This window comes from Eumetopias jubatus, unplaced genomic scaffold (assembly GCF_037043125.1).
Source record: "Eumetopias jubatus isolate StellerSeaLion01/CBP00866 unplaced genomic scaffold, mEumJub1_p1.0 scaffold_2, whole genome shotgun sequence".
NCBI classification, from domain to species: Eukaryota; Metazoa; Chordata; class Mammalia; order Carnivora; family Otariidae; genus Eumetopias; species Eumetopias jubatus.
Window position 1 is genome coordinate 15363714 of NW_028274808.1, and position 17715 is coordinate 15381428.

The 17715-nt window shown below is 40.2% G+C and overlaps 1 protein-coding gene across 2 annotated transcripts in view; it reads left to right on the forward strand.

Moving 5' to 3' along the window:
• Nucleotides 1-17715, forward strand: part of STOX2 (storkhead box 2) — a 200589-nt gene that overhangs the window by 145911 nt on the left and 36963 nt on the right. The window lies entirely within an intron of this gene.

Sequence of the window (17715 nt, forward strand, 5' to 3'; positions counted from 1 at the left end):
AGATTCCTTTTCCCTCTCCAGCTTTGGATTTATTTCTTATAACATGAAAATTACAAAACAAATGAAATGGGCACCAGTATAACCTTCACTTAGTTTTACTAATTGTTGACATTTTGGCACATTTGTTCATTCTTTCAGTCTATCTATCTGTCTAGCCATCCATCTACCTACCCGTCCATCCATCTGTCCATGTATCCATCCATCTATCCATCCATCCATCATCTATCATGTGTCTGTCTTTAGTACCATTGGAGAGTAGGTGTGAACATCATGACACTTCATCATTAGGGTGAACAAGGATATTCTGTTACATGATGAAACCAGAATTGCCAAATTCAGAAAGCTAAACATTGACGTAATGCTATTATCTAGCGCACAACTCATATTTAATTTTGTCCTGTTATTCCAGTAACGCTCTCCATGGCTGTTTTCTTTGAATTTTTATTTTTTAGTCCCAAGCTCTAATCAAGCCCCACGTGTTGCATGTCTTCATTCTCCTTTAAGCTAGAACAGTTTTCCAGCTTCCTTTTGTCTTTTGTGACATTAACCTTCTTGAACATTACAGGCTGGTTGTTTCGTAGAATATTCCACAATTTGAGGTATGTCTGATTATTTTCTCAAGATTATAGATTAAACTTTTTTTTGGCAAGAATATTTTATAGGTTGGATTGTGTTCTTTTCAGTGCATAACATTAGGAGACATTTGCTGCTCTTTGTCTCATTGGTGATGCTAAGTTTGATCACTTGTTTATGGTGGTGGCAGCCTGGCTTTACCATTGTCTTTTCCTTTTGTAATTAAAAGGTAATCTATTTGTTGATCCTTTGAGACTATACGAATGCTTGTTCTCCAACAATCTTTTACCCTGTTTTTATCATGCATCAGGAATTCTCGCTCAACCCCTTTGATTACAATGGTGGTTACCAATGCAGATTCTAATTCTTTAATTTCTTCTGAAGTTATGAATTGGTGTTCATTTGTGAACCAAAAGCATTATTTGTTTCTGCACACCCTTTGTTTGTTTGTTTGTTTTGACATCACAGTGTATTCATGGGTTCTTTTTTGTTCAGTGTGTTATATATAGTGTTTTGCAGACACATTCTTTGATGTTCAATTTGTTTTTGATTTGGCCAAGGAAACTCCTTCAGTTTGGTCCCCGAGTCTTTTCAGGTATCTCCCATCAGTTTTGGAGCCTTTTCTTGCTTTCTGGCACAAAAAGATGTTCCTGGTTCACTTGTGTGTTTCTTGCCTAAGACCAGAGATCAATCATTTCTCTGAGAATCCTTTTTCCTTTTGGTGGGGAATGGTATTTAGAACCCAAGATCATGAATACTGTGTGGGTTCGTTGCTATTGGGGTAACATTGCTTCTAGAGATTTTCAGTGACAGAACTAGGAAATGGGGCTCCTCCTCTCCTCTCCCCAGACGTATGTGTATATTCCTTCCCCCACAATGTATTTACTCACTTTCTCAATCTCACCATACGCACAACATCATTTCTGAATTACTACACCCACACCACCATCCGTGGTACGCTTTTCCTCTTGCAAGTATATTTTAACTTTCTTTACTCTCTCCATTCAGCTACATCTCATCCATCTGTTTTTCCAGCTTCCAGAATTATTTGATGGTTTCCTCTTTCATTCTCTTCCTTTTCATTCCACTTACTGTCCTCTTAGTGGGAGTCAGGAGGTACTGTTTCCAGTCTCCCATGTTTAATGGAGACCAGCCTCGTGTATGTTCCATCTCCTGGTTACTTGAAGTGGGAAGACAGGGAGAGAGTAAACAGTATTTACCTTTAATACCCCAAATAGCTCTGCCAGTCACCCCTCCTTGGCTTTCAGAGGCCGGCATCGCTCCCATATCCCTCACAGACAAATTAGAATTCTATAGGGCTTCTTTGGCATTTCTAACTATCTCAGTGGATGGGACTTCTATCAGTGGTATTTGGTGGTAGATCTGAAAATTGAGAGATAGGGGGACCCTGGGGGAAATACGGCCTGCCTGTCTGAGTATGTGTTTGCCCTGTGTTTGAAGACTGAATGCTATGAGTCAGGCAGTCCTGGATGACTTCAGACAGGAAAATTAGCAGACCTACCTGGGAGAAAGCAGAAGCCAAGCCTCCTCTCCAAGCCTGTTTTTGATATCTTGTGTTTTTTTTTCTCATTTAATTGAAATTAGTACAGACTTTTCCCATAAACTCTAACACTTGGATTTGCAAAACCACTTTGAGGTCTGTTATCTCTGCTTATTCACAATGAACAGAGTTTCCAATTTTAATTTTCTTTCTACTCTATTAAATATGTTAAGTGGAAAGCTGACCCGAAAAAAAGCAAGGGGAATTTTTTGCTGTAGAATTCTTAGAATGTCTGTGGTATCGACTCTGGTTGTCAGGTATCACTTAGAGGCATAAGGGGAGTTTGCAAAAACGCGATGTGTGTGAGGCAGCCATCATCCCTGAACCCGTTGGGGAGGTTTCGTTGATTTCTCTGTGCTTTGGTAAACAAAAACTGGCATCTTCTCTCCATGGGTTTTCGACTGCAGAGCTGCTGTTTCCGGCCTCCTGCGGCCGTGGTACATTTTGGTGGTCAAATCTAAAACATATGGCAGGTCCACAGACAGGCTTTCTGCTGGAACCTTTAGCACTTGCCATATTGGCCGCTTTTACAGGATCTTTTTCCTCTGTGCTTTATTTATTTATTTACTCTGCTTGCATTGTGGAATTATGGGTAAAGCTGCTTTAAATCAGAATCATGTTAACCAAAAATATTTAAAGAACATTTTCACCGAGAATAATGTGAATATTTCAACGTAAATCATCTGTGCTGAATTGGCTTATATCTTTCAAAACAGGAAGAACATCTTTAGCAATGTTCATGGTTTGGTTTTGCTTTGCTGCAGATTAGGTTTAGCGACAAATTCCATCTGGCCAGAGCTCCACGCAGTCTCTCTATTGATTGGTTATATTGGGACTTCATGGGAGTGTCCTTCAAATCGCTTTTCCCAGCATTTTTTAAAGCCCCATTGAAAAAAAGAGAAAAGAAAAAAGAAGAAGAAAAGAAAAGAGAGAAAGGACCCTGCATTGTTTCAATTTGCGTCCAACATGCAAAACACAGTCCTAAATTTTTAATTAGCTAAGTGAGTGGTGAAAAGGAAAAGTAATATAACAAGCCTCGGTGAGCAGCTGGGATGTGTTGCCATGACGACAAGTTCAGCAGGCTGCCAGCGAGCATGTCAATGGGTAATATTGGGAGAGGGCTTTGAAACAGTGCCTGCTAGCCACAATGTGATTGGTCACGCCTCTGTTGTCTTTGTGTGAACCGGAGGATGCTGGGTAAGGCCTGGAGTGAATGCTCAGCTTGTCTCAAGGCTGCAATGAGGTAATGCTTCTGAATCTTTGGGGATTATGAGCTCCTGCCTCCAAAAGACCGCAGTCTCGAATGTTTTCATTCCTATTTGCGTTAATTACGGACTCGCGCGTGTTAAGAAGTTTTACAGCTGCTTTTATTCATTCTTTCATATGTGCATGTGTGTGTTAGAGATAACTTAACACGTGTGTATGTTGCATATAGAACCTCACGCGTCTTCTAAAAAAAGAGAGATAACCCTCCATATCAGTCATTCTGCTTAGAGTCAACATTTCCTTTGAGCGCTGGCATCAGTGACAAAATCTGTTGATGGATAAATGATGTATTAAAGTGCATTTATATTGGGTAAGCAAACTTGTTCCTTTCTAGAGAATATTTTGGTGTTGATTACTTCGTGAAGTCTTTTATTTGTGATAAGTCTTTTAATAGATGTAGAAGAGGTTGTAAAGAGTGTCAGATTCGCTTGGTCAGGAGGTTGAGCTCATTTGAGATTCCTTGCAACTGGGTGCTTTATATCCTAATATTGCTCTTACAGAGATTGTCATTAATGGAACATACTATCTGACTGCTCCAGAATTATCTGCTGAATAGTGGTTTGACAGTTTAAACTTAAAGCTCTAAAGGGAAGCTGCATTTGCAGACGGAGATCTAGAAATGTGTGTGTGCGGTTTGTGGGGCAAATCCATCCAGGTGCTGATGTGACAGAGGCACATGAGCCAAACTCCGAGCGTGGTCCTCTAGGAGCCAGTGACCTGGACTCACTCCAGGGTTTTTCAGGTGGTTAGGGAATGTTTTATCACATTCATAAACGGTAACCTGGTGCCCTGGAAAGGTAAGGGCAACGGCTCACAATGCTGTGTTGGGCTTGGGGGAAGCTGAGGGGATGCCCTGGTTCCTCATGCCACAAATGGCAAGCCTGGGAGCTGGCATCTGGACCGAGCATATAACTACCCTGTTGTATTGAGACCTTGCAGAGTTCATAAAAATTTATAAGCCTTTAAACGGATACACAAAGAATGAAGACACCTCTACCAATAATGGTCAGAGTGGTTTCTGCTGCGCCACAATACGGTGAACTCTGCCGGCTCCCATGCTCGATCTGAGGGCAGGACACAGGCATGAGGTAGATACCGGGTGGTTCGCCGGCCCAGCCATCACCGGTCAGAAATACAAGGCCACACAGCCGGAGTCCGTCAGTATCTGGTCTGGCTGCAAAACCACGCTTTCTTTATTCCTTTCAGGAATTTAAAGCCTGCTTTCATTTTACTCTATGTGGTTGTAAACAAAGACTTTATGAACAGAACCAGGGGTGAGTAAATGTGATAGTCTATCTAGGTTTTAAGTAATAGGTTCAAATACTTGTGGCACAAAAAGGATCTTAGACTGTGACTTTCCACCAACATGTTGATTCTGTCTAGGGGAGCATATGTCAGGGCCAAACAGCCTTGACTTACTCATGAATGGGGAGGCCCTGGAAATAGGCTGGAGTCCTTTGTCTAAAACAAGGCAGGATGTGGTGATACTCCCCCCCCGCCCCCCCCCCCCCCCCGAGCAATGCAAGGAAAACCCACCTGTTGATAAGACAGGCACTTTTTTCCTCTGCGAAAAATTTGATGTTTTGTTACCTTCATTTCTCCGGGGAGAATTTAATTGTCTAGTTGCAAATCTCAGGCCTGCCTGGCTAATTTAAACAGTTTTCAGGTTCATTAATGATTCAGAGTTTTCATAAGATTGGAGATTCTGCAATACAGTCCAGCGGTTATTGGCAGGATTTGTTACCTTTGTTACCTCGCAGACTATGAAAGATCCTTACTTGAATATTGTGCAACCATGTGCTAACCTGTTTCTCTTCGTCAAGTAGTACAATTCTAATCTCTTTTCCTTAGGTGATTGAGTATGTCTCTGTGGATCGGATTGTGATATTGCAAAATCTTCATTATTAAGTCAGAAACAACATGTTAAAGATGAAGTAAAATGAAAAGTAACATTCTGCTTAAATTCCTGCTTCATAAGCTGTTGAGTAGTTCGCAAGCCCTCTGGAAGAGGGAAATTGCAGGTCTCAACTAGCATGAGTCATTATGTCCTGTGACAGGTTCCACGATAAATGACTTCTGACTGACGTGAAGCCCGATGCGTAGAGAGTGGGGGCAGGTACAGTATGGCGGTGCCTCGCTTTCATCTCTCATGGTATCACATGAAGCTCGTAGCTTCGCAAAGGGCCTTGTTAAATCTAAGTGTGATTGATGATATCGATGGTTTGTAAAGTTGCAAAAAGATGACCCTCTCGGAAGCCCAAAGGTGTGTGTGTGGGTGGGGGGGGAATATGCTTTTAGATAGTCTGAGGAATTCAAGGGATTAAAAAATAGTTTTCTTTAAAAATTCATGATTTACAAATGAAAGCCCAGCTGATTTGTAAAATGGGGTTTATTGAGTAGTAGACGTAAAACTTGTTGCAGGAAAAGCAAAACTTTAAAAGAAGGAGAATAAAATGAGGGGCTCTGGGAAGTAGAACAATCAAAAGTATGAAGGCTTTGCAATGAGGCAAAATCCAAATTGTTCTACATTCTTTCCGGGAAACTCTCTGAGTTGATTGTTCTCCCATGTTTACTGGTCACAAAAGTCAGTGCCACCACGGGGCAGGGATGATGGGGACCGATGCACACACCTGGATCTTTATTCTAAGGAAAGTTCCTTCACATGGAAGCATGAGGAGGAGGGGGGAGCTCTTATCGCCCGTTGAGAACAAGGTGGTCTCCATTCTCATGGGCTTTATTATGACCTCAGAAAGTTTCATTTGTGTGACACCTAACTTCAGTTATAAAGTGCCATTAAAATAGTTCTTGTAAGTGGCACAACTCACTGTAAGAGTCGAATGTTGGCTTCTTCCATTTTACGGTGTTATGTTATTTCTAATATGATAAAAATAAAACCTTAGAAATGCACAGTGTGCTAATTCAGAATGTAATAATTGAAATAGGGGCTGGCATGAAATGTACTTGTCTTCCCTTCATGAAGAAAGGGTTTTTCTTTTTATTTATTTATTTATTTGAGAGAGCGAGAGAGGTGAGGAGTAGAGGGAGAAGCAGGCTTCCCCCTGAGCAGGGAGCCCGACGCGGGACTCGATCCCAGGACCCCGGGATCATGACCTGAGCCGAAGGCAGCCACTTAACCAACTGAGCCACCCAGGCGCCCTAAGAAAGGGTTTTCTAGTTGAGTGAGTAGCACTGAAAAATACAAAAGGGGGAATGTCTGTTTTAGAGAATAAACTTTGCAAGTCCCTTCAGTTCTTCATATGTATTACTCTTTAGTACTCGAACGTCATGTTTACAAAGGACCCCTTTTCAGATCGTTATGCTGTAGAATCTCCCATTATGGTGTAATTTATACATTTGTGTGGTTTTAATAGGTCAGATCCTTTTGTATTTGGAACTGTTCTGTTTAGACTGAATATACGGTGAGGTTGTGTGTCGTATTGATAATGTCCTAATGCTGGGAACGCTGCCTTTATCAATGATCCCAGGCTTATCTTGGTGACCCTGAGTCGATAGCTTACTCCTAGGTGGCCAGTATCATGGCTTTGTTTTCCTTTTGTCCTCATAGTACCTAGCCCAATCCTAAGTATAGAATAAACACTGATCCATCTATCTTATCTAGTCAAAAAATTGGTGGGTTTTTCTATGGAAAAGTTACCCCTGACCTTAGTAAGACCCAGGGAGTGGAAGGGGTCTGTGAAATCTGAACGATGTTGCCTGTTCAATTTTCTTATCATCAACTCGTGTTTCCCATCTTTACCCAGTTTCTCTGTCAGTCAGCAGGGAAGTTTTATATTCTTGAAATTTGAAATTTTAACAAAAAAGGACATATTGTGGTTGAATTGCAGTCAAAGCAATTATACCATGTATGTGAATCTTTTAGTCACTCCTTACCCCTGTGAGCTTCAGCCTTTTCTTGGGGAGGTGGGCTGGTGGCAAGTGCATGGGTTTGGATACTGTGCAGAGTGACATTTAAAGTCTTGGATGTACCACTTATTGCTGTGAGACACAGAACAAATTACTTAGTATTATCCCCGTAAGTGAGGGTTATTCCTTTATTACAGGGTTGTATTAATTTACATAACTTACATAAAGTACCTGGCATATAGTACCTGCCATGTACTAGATGCCCAATAAAAATACCTCTATCTCCTGTTTGCATTTAATTGCTACAGTGATCAAATTATTTTAACCTTCATGGGATCTCTTTCCTGCTGGGATAGGAGAAGAATGATTTGTTTTTCAACTCATAAGTTATTTTAGAGGAATGTCTTTCTGAAATGATAAGAACATTTTATCACTTGTATTTACATGACATTAGCTTCGTTTTATTTGCTTGAAAATACGGATGTAATTGGTATCAACATATTTAGAGCATTTGATGGTGATTATATCCCTATTTTCAAGCTGATGAAACCGAGGTTGTTACATAAATACAGGAGCCTCAGACAGGAAGCATATTCTGGTAGTCGGGCTTAGGGCGGGCACGAGAAACAGCAGGAGGCTTTCCTGGTGGTCCAGCGAGGCCGAGACAGGCCAACAGCAAAGCAGAAGAAAGGAACCAGATTTAGAGACATCCGGGCAGGGAGTAGACTGGCTTCATTGACTCTGGATTATGGGGAATGGATTATGGATTATGGCTGGTGAGGAAAAGACAGGACTCTGACACTCTCGGGTCATGTGTCTGCACCCATGATGGTGCTGTAATCCAAACTAGGAGATTAAAGAGATTGCAGGATTTATGGGAAGGATAAATTCTGTTTTGGACATGTTGAGTTTAAGGCACTGGGGATGCGTAGATGGAGTTGTAAGGAGAAAAGTGGGAGGTAGGGCTGGAAGTCAGGGGGAGGTTCTAGGCCCTGGGAGGGAGCTTTGGCCCCTCAGCTGTGTATACCTGAGGGTTATACCCGGGATAGTGGATGCGGGGGCGGGGGCGGGGGTGCCTCTGCTGGGGAGAGAGCAGAGGGAAGAGAAGAGGGTGAAGGTTGGAGTCTTTGCAAGCACTCCTTTCTAGAAGCAGCCAGGGGAAACTCAGACCCTAGTTGTGAATTTAGAATCCAGATTGCCTTTTAATGATTCACACATGACTCGTTTCCCCAAAGAAATTGATAAGTCAACTGTTTGGAAGCGAAAAACCAAAGCTGGAAAGAGCCACAGCCATGTAATTCGGCCCTTCTGAATTTGACTGACAGACTGATGGGTGTCCCAGGTCAGTGGGAGACCTTGCCTTTTCATCACACTGCAGCCTTCCCATGATGCACTTTCCCCAGAAGCTCTGCTCTGTGGTGGTTGTGTAATCAGGCCAAACCACACAGCATACTCCGACTTGCATGACACAAACTTGCTACAGATGGCTGTGGAAAATGGAAGAAGACCCTGAACACTAAACCAGAAATGTCGAATTAAAAATAGCTTTTAACTCTCTTCACCATGAGTGCATAAACAAGCTTATAATTAGAGGGAATGACCTAGGACGCATGTGGAAATTGTGACTTGATCTTCTAATCTGTACTTTCGAGAGCTGTTAAAACAAGCAAATCGTTCTTTACTTTGTCAAGTTTTGCTTCAAACCTTTTTTCTTTCCCTGGATATAACTACATCAGTCTCATAGCTATTATGATGATCTGTCATTTAAGCTGTTTATTAACTGGGACCCCAAGCAAGTGACCAAATTCTCCTGGACTTCATCCAGCAGTTGGAGATAATACTACCTATTTCATAACGCTCTGATGACAAATGAACGGAATGGCATATGTAAAGCCCCCTTGGTAATGCCTGGTACGTATGGGAACTCAATAAATGTGGATATTGTTATCAATAGGCGGAGGGAAGGCAGAAATATTCAGAGGTGCTGGGTAGGCATTTCCAAGGAGAGCACAGTGGTTAAAGGTGAGGGGTATGTGTGCACACAAGTGAAAATGCTGGTGGTGGGTGGCATTATCAGAAGGGTAAATGGTGCAAGGGGAAGAAAGGGGAAATTTGAGTGTATCTGGTGTCTTTAAGGGTGAATGAGGATGGGTGGGAAGACACTGGAACATGTCCTAGCCACCTGAGTGTGTTGTCCAGACCTGACAGTTGGATGTTTGGGACCCAAGGCTTACCTAACTGAATGTGTTGATATCCCTGTGCTCTAATTGTTTTGTTCGCTTTGTTTTCACCTCCTGAAATCGGACATAGTAAGATTGTAGGATATGGTGAAAATGGTGATACTAAGAAGGAAAGTTGTTACATTGTATTGGATTAGAAAATCATCAACTTTGGATTACAAGCTAGATAGTGCCAAAAACCTGGAGAACATTAAAATTTATAAACCAGGGACTTAGTAGTAATGTTAATCTTGGAGAAAGAAATATGAAAGTCCCGTTTTTTTTTTAAAAGCAGGAGAAAACAAACTGAAGAAGAAGAAAAAACAATGAGGCAATCCACTTAAAAAAATGCATTAGTACACACTGATTAAATGGCCAAAAACAATACCTTTCTTTAATCCAAAAGATATCAGGGTCCGTAACACTTTGCTTTCCAAACTCTGGGCATCGCCGGTGGGTGGGGATGGTTTCAAGATGTGTGAGGATTATAGATACCTCTGCCTTTCTACCTCCCACCCATCTGAAATCTAATCCAAGGGGTGAAGTTTGAGCTTCACAGACCAAAAGCATTTCAATAAAGTCTGTGTGGACCAACATCACATTACCCACTTTCAGTTCTAGCAAGAGAGTTTTTTTTAAAAAAGCACCAACCCTGGTCAGCCTAAAAGATGTTTTTGTTTTTTAATCAAGTAGACTTATCTTGATGGAAAATCTTCCATGCTGTCCAATTTTCCCTTCCTTTCATTAGGGGCTTTGCATTGTTCACACAAACACAGATGTGGGGCCAGAATTTGGAAAGTTCTGGGTCCAACTGTCGTCTTCGGGCTCCCAGGTGACCAGCAGCCAGGACAGCTTGGGAGACAAAAATCCTGCCATTTCCACAGCTACAAACCAAGTGCTGAAAAGACGAACACTTTTTCTAGACCACTGTGTGTCCTCAAGCCAATTTACCAAAAGGAGCACTGTTGCCAAGGGACTTTTTTTTTCTTTCTTGAGACTAGGTTGGGCTGGGGACGGAGCGAGGATTAGAAGGGATAAAGGGTAACTTGAATAACACAAGAAGGCGAAAACTTAAATACATACAATGACTAAGTAGTATGACTTTAAAATAGATATGTTAGGTTCTAGCGTACTATATAGTATAGCGATGGGAATAATGTCATTCTTCATCAGTCATTTGGTCTTAAAACCGGCATTTTATAGGGTGTGGAACTTGAAAAAGGACAGTTTTGCTATTCCTATGAGCCTTGACTCCATTATTTCAAAATATGAATGTGGCAGACATGCTGATTTTTTAAAGTTAACAGAAAAATTTTACTCATCTGAACAGATCATTACGGCCTCTTTCATCAGTGTATGTGCTACTTCCAGAAAACAAACAAACAAACAAACAAACCAAAAAGACAATAAAATTGAAAAACTTGAATTGGCAGTGATTTATCAGCAAGGAAAAGGCTAAAAGTTGAAATGTGGAAGCAAAACTGTACTATGATTCTTTTATTATAAAGCAGTTTACAGATAACTTGTGTTGATAAATTTCATGAGTTTGGAATTTATAGGAACAGCTTAGTATTCAGACACATTTACTTTGTAAATTAGTTTGATTTGTACTTATTCCTGGTGTATTAACTCTGGTTTTATAATGTACAGGGTTTACAGTTTGTAGATGTTAAACTTACTTATCTGCTGTTGTGGACACTATTGTTTTGGGTCTGGGCATCTAAGCAAACCCGAGTGTAGGGGAGCTGGTCAGCCACCTCTCTGGACAGACTGTGCGGTACTGCTCTTTGCCTGACGGGAGAAAATACTTCTAGCACCTTGTCAGTTCTCTTATTCTCTGTAGCCCGGTGTGTGCGGGAGGGGGGTGGGAGGGGACGTTCAGCTGAATCCTGAGTTTGAGTTAGAAATCAGATTTTACTTACTTTATAATTTGTCATTGTTTCCATAAGCATTGGTACTGAGTGTAGTATTTCCAACCTCTCCAGTGGCCTTTGCTGTGTGAATATGTCTCGGAGATGTCCACACTGGTAACTCAGTTTAAATGAGTCCCTAGCCACGGGACAGACACGAAAGCTCTGTTTTCTCAGTTGGGTGGGGGAGCTCTGCAGGGCACCACGCTGTGCAGAACAGACCAAGCACAGCTTGTCACTCTCTGAGGAAGAGGCCCCTGGGCCTCATTCCCTGACCCAGGTCACATCATTGTCCCCCCTTCCCCGGACCCTTGCTTAAACGTACCCTTCACATGTCATGGGGGGAGTCATGCAGAAGGAAGGGCAGTCACCTCGTAGCTGAAGGAACATGGGTGGCTTCCCACTAACAGCAAGGGTGCATTCTGAAGCAGTTTGAGCTGAGTGACCTTCTTCTCTCCCTCACTCTCTCCCCACCACAGTGCTACTGCCAGTAGCCAGAATTAAAATCCTCATTTGGGCTGAGCGGGAAAGTGTATCCATTATACATAAACCTTTTCTAACAAGTCTGCTCATGCTACAGATAGGACTTGCAGCTTTTACTCCATGGTAGTGTAGAATTATAAATATGCCTTGTCCACTCTTCATGGTGCCCACTAGAGATTTCTGTTCAACAGGCACTTTCTGTCCTGTGATGGCTAAACTGCCCCAGCTCTGTCACACAGAATGATATCTGTGGTGTGAACATTGTCTTCTTAGAGCCCTTTTTAAGGTGCCACTAGATAATAGCCCCCCCCAAGTCAGAAGGCCATTGGAATTTGGGGGTAAAATTATTTATGGGTGGGACTATGTTGTTGGGGTGTAATGTTTGAGAATTTTGCTTTTGTTAGAATGTTTTGAGTCGGTAGAGTACAGAGGCTAGTCATGCTCATGTACTGAACAAATTGAGTGGCATGCCTCTGGGGACCACAAATGCCAACAGTTTGAAGTAAAAGTAGGAGAACTGAACATATGTGAGTAAAAGTCTCCAGCCACACTTGTTTCTCCTCTCAGTGGTAACGGCCTCAGCCACGGCGAAGGAGGGAGTCTTTGAAGCACCTATTACCACGCTGTGTGTAGTGTGGATAAAAGAGAGAGGGTCAAAGAGGGAAGCAAGGAACGCAATAATGACATTTGATGCTAATGATCTGGTCTATGGGGAGTGTGGGTGCTTCACTGCTCCTGATCCATCTAACACTGATGACAAAACTCATTAGTCCTTGTGCCGGAGGCTGGATGTGGGGAATGAGAGAATGGCACTCATGTCAATCATATTAGCTTCTCTCTGGTGACTCTAAAGAAAATATTGTGCTACAGAGGCTAAGACCACAAAAAAGGAAGTAAATCCTAGTTAACCATGTCTATCTACCATTATCACTGAGGTAGGAAAGGGGGAGGTGTTTGGGATGTGAGAAATGGATGAGCTGAAGTGAAATCTTTTTGCAGCTAAAATTAAACAATTTAAAAAACCATCTCATTTAAATGCATCCTGAAATAAAAGTCAGTTTTTATAATAGGAAAACAAAGACCAAAGTTAACATATTGGCTTTTGTTGTCAACAGTGCTTACTTATTTATGATTATGTTTATTTAAACAATAAGAAGTAATTACAGTGAAAAGAAGATGCCACTTCTGAGTAAGATGGATAAGCATACCCCCCACCCTGTCTTTCCCACTGAATGGAGCTGTGAATTTTGCGCAGAAGATATCAAGTTGCCACGTGAGGACTCTGAAAAGAAATGATAGTAGCCAGCAAGTTGGGGAGGGAGAGCAGAATTTGAAGTACCACCAAAGTGGTTGTGAGTTTCCTCTTTTTACTCCCTCTGGTATCACATGGCATAGACTCAAAGGTGGCCCAAAACCCAGTAGGGCACAGTGGTGTGGACAGAAAGATCTTGCAAAGAAGTCCTCACTTTCTGGCCTAAAAAGCAGAAAAGTGGACTCCTACACTCAGATGAGTTGAGGAATCACTGTTTTCTTTCTTCTGTTTTTCTTTCTCTCCTGTTCAACTTATAGTCATCCTGCAGAGAGATAGCAGCAGTAGGGGCTGGGCAGTCATACTTTAAAGATAGGGGACTCTTCTCTCTGATGAGAGGAACCATGGTCCCAAGAGTGTGGGGTGAATTCCTGTTACTTTTTCTCCCTCTCTCTGTCCTCCTACAACTTGGCACCAGACTGACTGACACAGTAGCTAGAAATACATGGTTGAGCAAGGAAACCAAAGCCCCAGCCTTCTGGCAGAAGGATCCCAGGGAACTGGAAAGAGTTGAGGAGATCACCAAGAGGAGGAAGCTCAAGAGAGCTGTCACTTAAAAATGTTGTATGAACTCCTGGGTTCACTTCTAAGCTGTGCATGTGTGGATCTGGACCCAAAGCAGCATTCTAAACACTTTGAGATCTGACATATGAACTAGACCATGACAAAATTCTCAGATTGACCACTGAATGGTATGCACAGGGGACAGATCCAAATAACATTGCAAAAATTTGAGCACACTGACATTCAAATCACACCTGATGGAAGTGCTTTGGAAATTGCAGCCTGAACTTACCACGTTCGCTTCCCTTCAAAACAAACAAACAAAAAACTTTTTCCTTAGGATTTAAAGACTCGGAGTCTCACAACATAATAATCAACATTACTTAAAATTACTCAGTATAGGAAGAACCAGGATAATCTCCATTTGTATGGTAAAGGAGAGTCAGCAGTTGCTAGTGCTGAAGTGTAACATGTTGCAATTATTAGACAAAGACTTCAAATCAACTATTATAATTATGGCTCAAGAATTGTGGATAAACTCTCTTGAAAAAGAATAGGAAGGTAGAGTGGAAAGGGATAGAGGATATAATGTAGACTCAAATGTTTTAGAATTGAAATCTAGAATAACCAAAACTAAAAATTTATGCATGGACTCGATACAGAATAGAGCTAGTCGAAGTCTGGACTTGAAGATCAATCGATGGAAGTTACTCAGTTTCAACAATCAAGAATAAAAGATTGAAAGAAAAAATAAACAGAGTCTCAGGGGATGTGGGACAATACCAAAATGTCTAACAATTTTGTCATCAAATGTCTGGTGTGATCTGAAAAATACTTAAAGAAATAATGGCTGAAAACTTTCTGAATTTGGAAAAAGACATAAACTTTCAGATTCAGGAAGCCCAGCAAATTCTAAACAGGATAAACTCAAAGAAATCCATTCCCAGATACATCATAAATTGCTGAAGATTAAACAGGAAAAAACCTTGACAGCAGCTAGAGAAATATGATACATAATAAAACAAGTAGAAGGACTGCAGACTTTTCACTAGAAACCATGAAGGCCAGGTGGAAGTGGAACAATATTTTTTTTAAAGACTTAACTTATTTAATTTTTAGAGAGAGAAAGGGAGAGTGCGAGTGTACTGGCAGGAGGGGCAGAGGGAGAGGAGTGAGAGAATCTCTAGCAGACTCGCCCCTGAGCACAGAGCCTGGCTCAGGGCTCAGTGTCATGACCCGTAAGATCATGACCTTAGCTGAAATCAAGAGTCAGACACTTAGCCTGCTGAGCCACCCAGGCACCCCATGGAACAATATTTTTAAAATATCCAGTGAATATATCCTTCAGATATGAAGGTGAAATAATGACATTTTCAGATAAAACAACAACAACAAAAATTCACTGCCGGAGACCTGCTCTAAAAGGAATGCTGATGGACAGAAAATGCCAGAGGAAAATTGGAACATCAGGAATGAAAGAAAAGCCACAATGATAAATATCTGGTTAGATATAATTAACTATTTTCCTCTTAAGTTCCATAAAATATGTGTGATGATGGAAAACAAATATAAACAAATATAACATATAAAAGAGGTGATGAACTTCTTAGTGTGTATAGATGTAATGAATATAATAACTAACATAAAAAGGGGAGAGTAAAGGGACCAATATGGTGGTAAGGTTTTTCACTTGAAGTGAAATAAAATATTAATTCTAAGCAGACTGTGAAAAGTTAAGAGTATATACTGAGATATTTAGAGAAACAAAAAAACTATACAAAGAAATTAATAAAAACTCAGGTAAATAAAATAGAATAGTAAAAAATATTCAAATATTCCAAATGAAAATAAGAGGAAAACAGGAACAAAATGAGGATAGAAACATAAAAAGTGGTAGATCTAAATCCCAACATATAAACAACTATGGTATAACATACCAAATAAGTACCAGAGATTGTCAGAATGAATTTTTAAAAATGACCAAGGAATATGTTGTCTACAAGTAATACATTTAAAATATAATGATGTGACTAGGTTAAAAGTAAAAGGTAAAATGACATGCCATGTAAACATTAATCAAGAGAAAGCTGGAGTGGCCATATCAATGTCAAAAAAAAGTAGACTTCTGAGCAAGGAAAATTATTGGGAATAAAAAGGATCACTGCACAAAAATGAATGGGTAAGTTCACAAAGATGATATAAAAAGTGTATGTACCTCTTCTACCATACATAAAAATCAACTCAAAATGAAATTGACCTAAATGTAAGACCACAAACTCCAGGACTTTTAGAAGAAAACAGGCAGCTTCATGACATTAGTCTTGGCAATTATTTTAATGATTTCCATTGAATGATTTCAGTGACTTCAATGATTGTCATTAGATATGACACCAAAACCACAGACAATGAAAGCAAAATTGGGTAAGTTGGATTAAATCAAACTAAAAAGCTTCTGCACAGCAACAAAATCAACAGAGTAAAAGAGCAACCTATGGAATGGGAGAAAATATTTATAAGCCATATGTTGAAGAAGAGGTTAATTTCTGTAGTATGTAAGGAACCCCTATAACTCATTAACAAAAACAAAAACAAAAAACTAACAACCTGATTTAAAAATGGGCTAAAGACTTGAACAGACATTTCTCCAAAGGAGATATACAAGTAGCCAACTGGTATTTGAAAAGATGCCGACATCACTAACCATCAGGGAAATGCAAATCAAAACCACAGTGGGATATCACCTCATACCTGTTAGCTATTATAAAAAAAAAACAAAAACAAAAAACAAGTGCTGGTGAGGTTGTGGAGAAATTGGAACTCTTGTACACTGTTGGTGGGAACGCAAAATGGTGGGACCACTATAGAAAACAGTGTAAAATTTCCTCAGAAAAATTAAAAATAGAATTTCCATATGATCCAGAAATCCCCTTCTTATTTACTCAAAAAAATTAAAAGCAGGATCTTGAAGAGGGATTAGCACTGCCGTGTTCCTTGTAACACTGTTCACGATAGGCAAGATGTGGAGCAACCTAAATGTCCATCGACAGATGAATGGATAAGCAAAATGTCATACATACATACAATGGAGTATCATTCAGCCTTGAAAAAGAAAGATATTCTACAATATGCAACGACATGGATGAACCTTGAGGATACTATGCTAAGTGAAATAAGCCAGTCATAGAAGGATGAATACTGCAGGATTCTACTTAATGTATATAAAACAGGCAAACTCATAGAGGCAAAGAATAGAGAGGTGTTTGCCAGGGGCTTGGGGGAGAGGGGGGAAATGGGGGGAGTTGCTAATCAGTGACATGTATGAAATTTTAGTTTTGTAAGATGAATAAGTTCTAGCAATCTGATTGACAACGTTGTGCCTCTGGATAACAGTATTGTATTGTACACTTAAAAATCTGTTAAGATAGATCTCGTGGTAAGTATTCTTGCCAAAAAATTTATTTTTTTAAAAAGAATATATTAAAAGTATATGTACCTCACCACAGAACTTTTCAAAGTACATGAGACAAGATAGGACTGAAAAGAGAAATAGATGCTTATAGTTGGGGACTTCCAACATGAGTCCTGCAGTAATTGATAGAATAAGTAGGTAGAAAACCAGTAAGAATATAGGAAAACTGAATAATACCATTAAAATCAACTGGATCCAAATGACATTTTTAAAACATTCCTCTTCAAAATAGCAGAATATACATTCCTTTCAAATCCTCAGAGATCATTCACAAAGATAGATGATATCCCGAAACCTAAACCTAAAAGCAGTTAAAAGAATTGAAATAATTCAAAGTGTGCTGTTTTACCATAATGGAATTTAGCTAGAAATCAACAACAGAAAGGTAGCTGATAAATCCCCAAATACTAGGAAATTAAACAACTGCTTCTAAGTAATCCATGGATCAAAGAGGAAGTCTCAGGAAAAGTAGAAAGTATTTTGAGGTGAACAAAAATGAAAATACAACATATCACAACTCATATGAAGCAGATGAAGCAGGGCTTAGAGAGAAATAT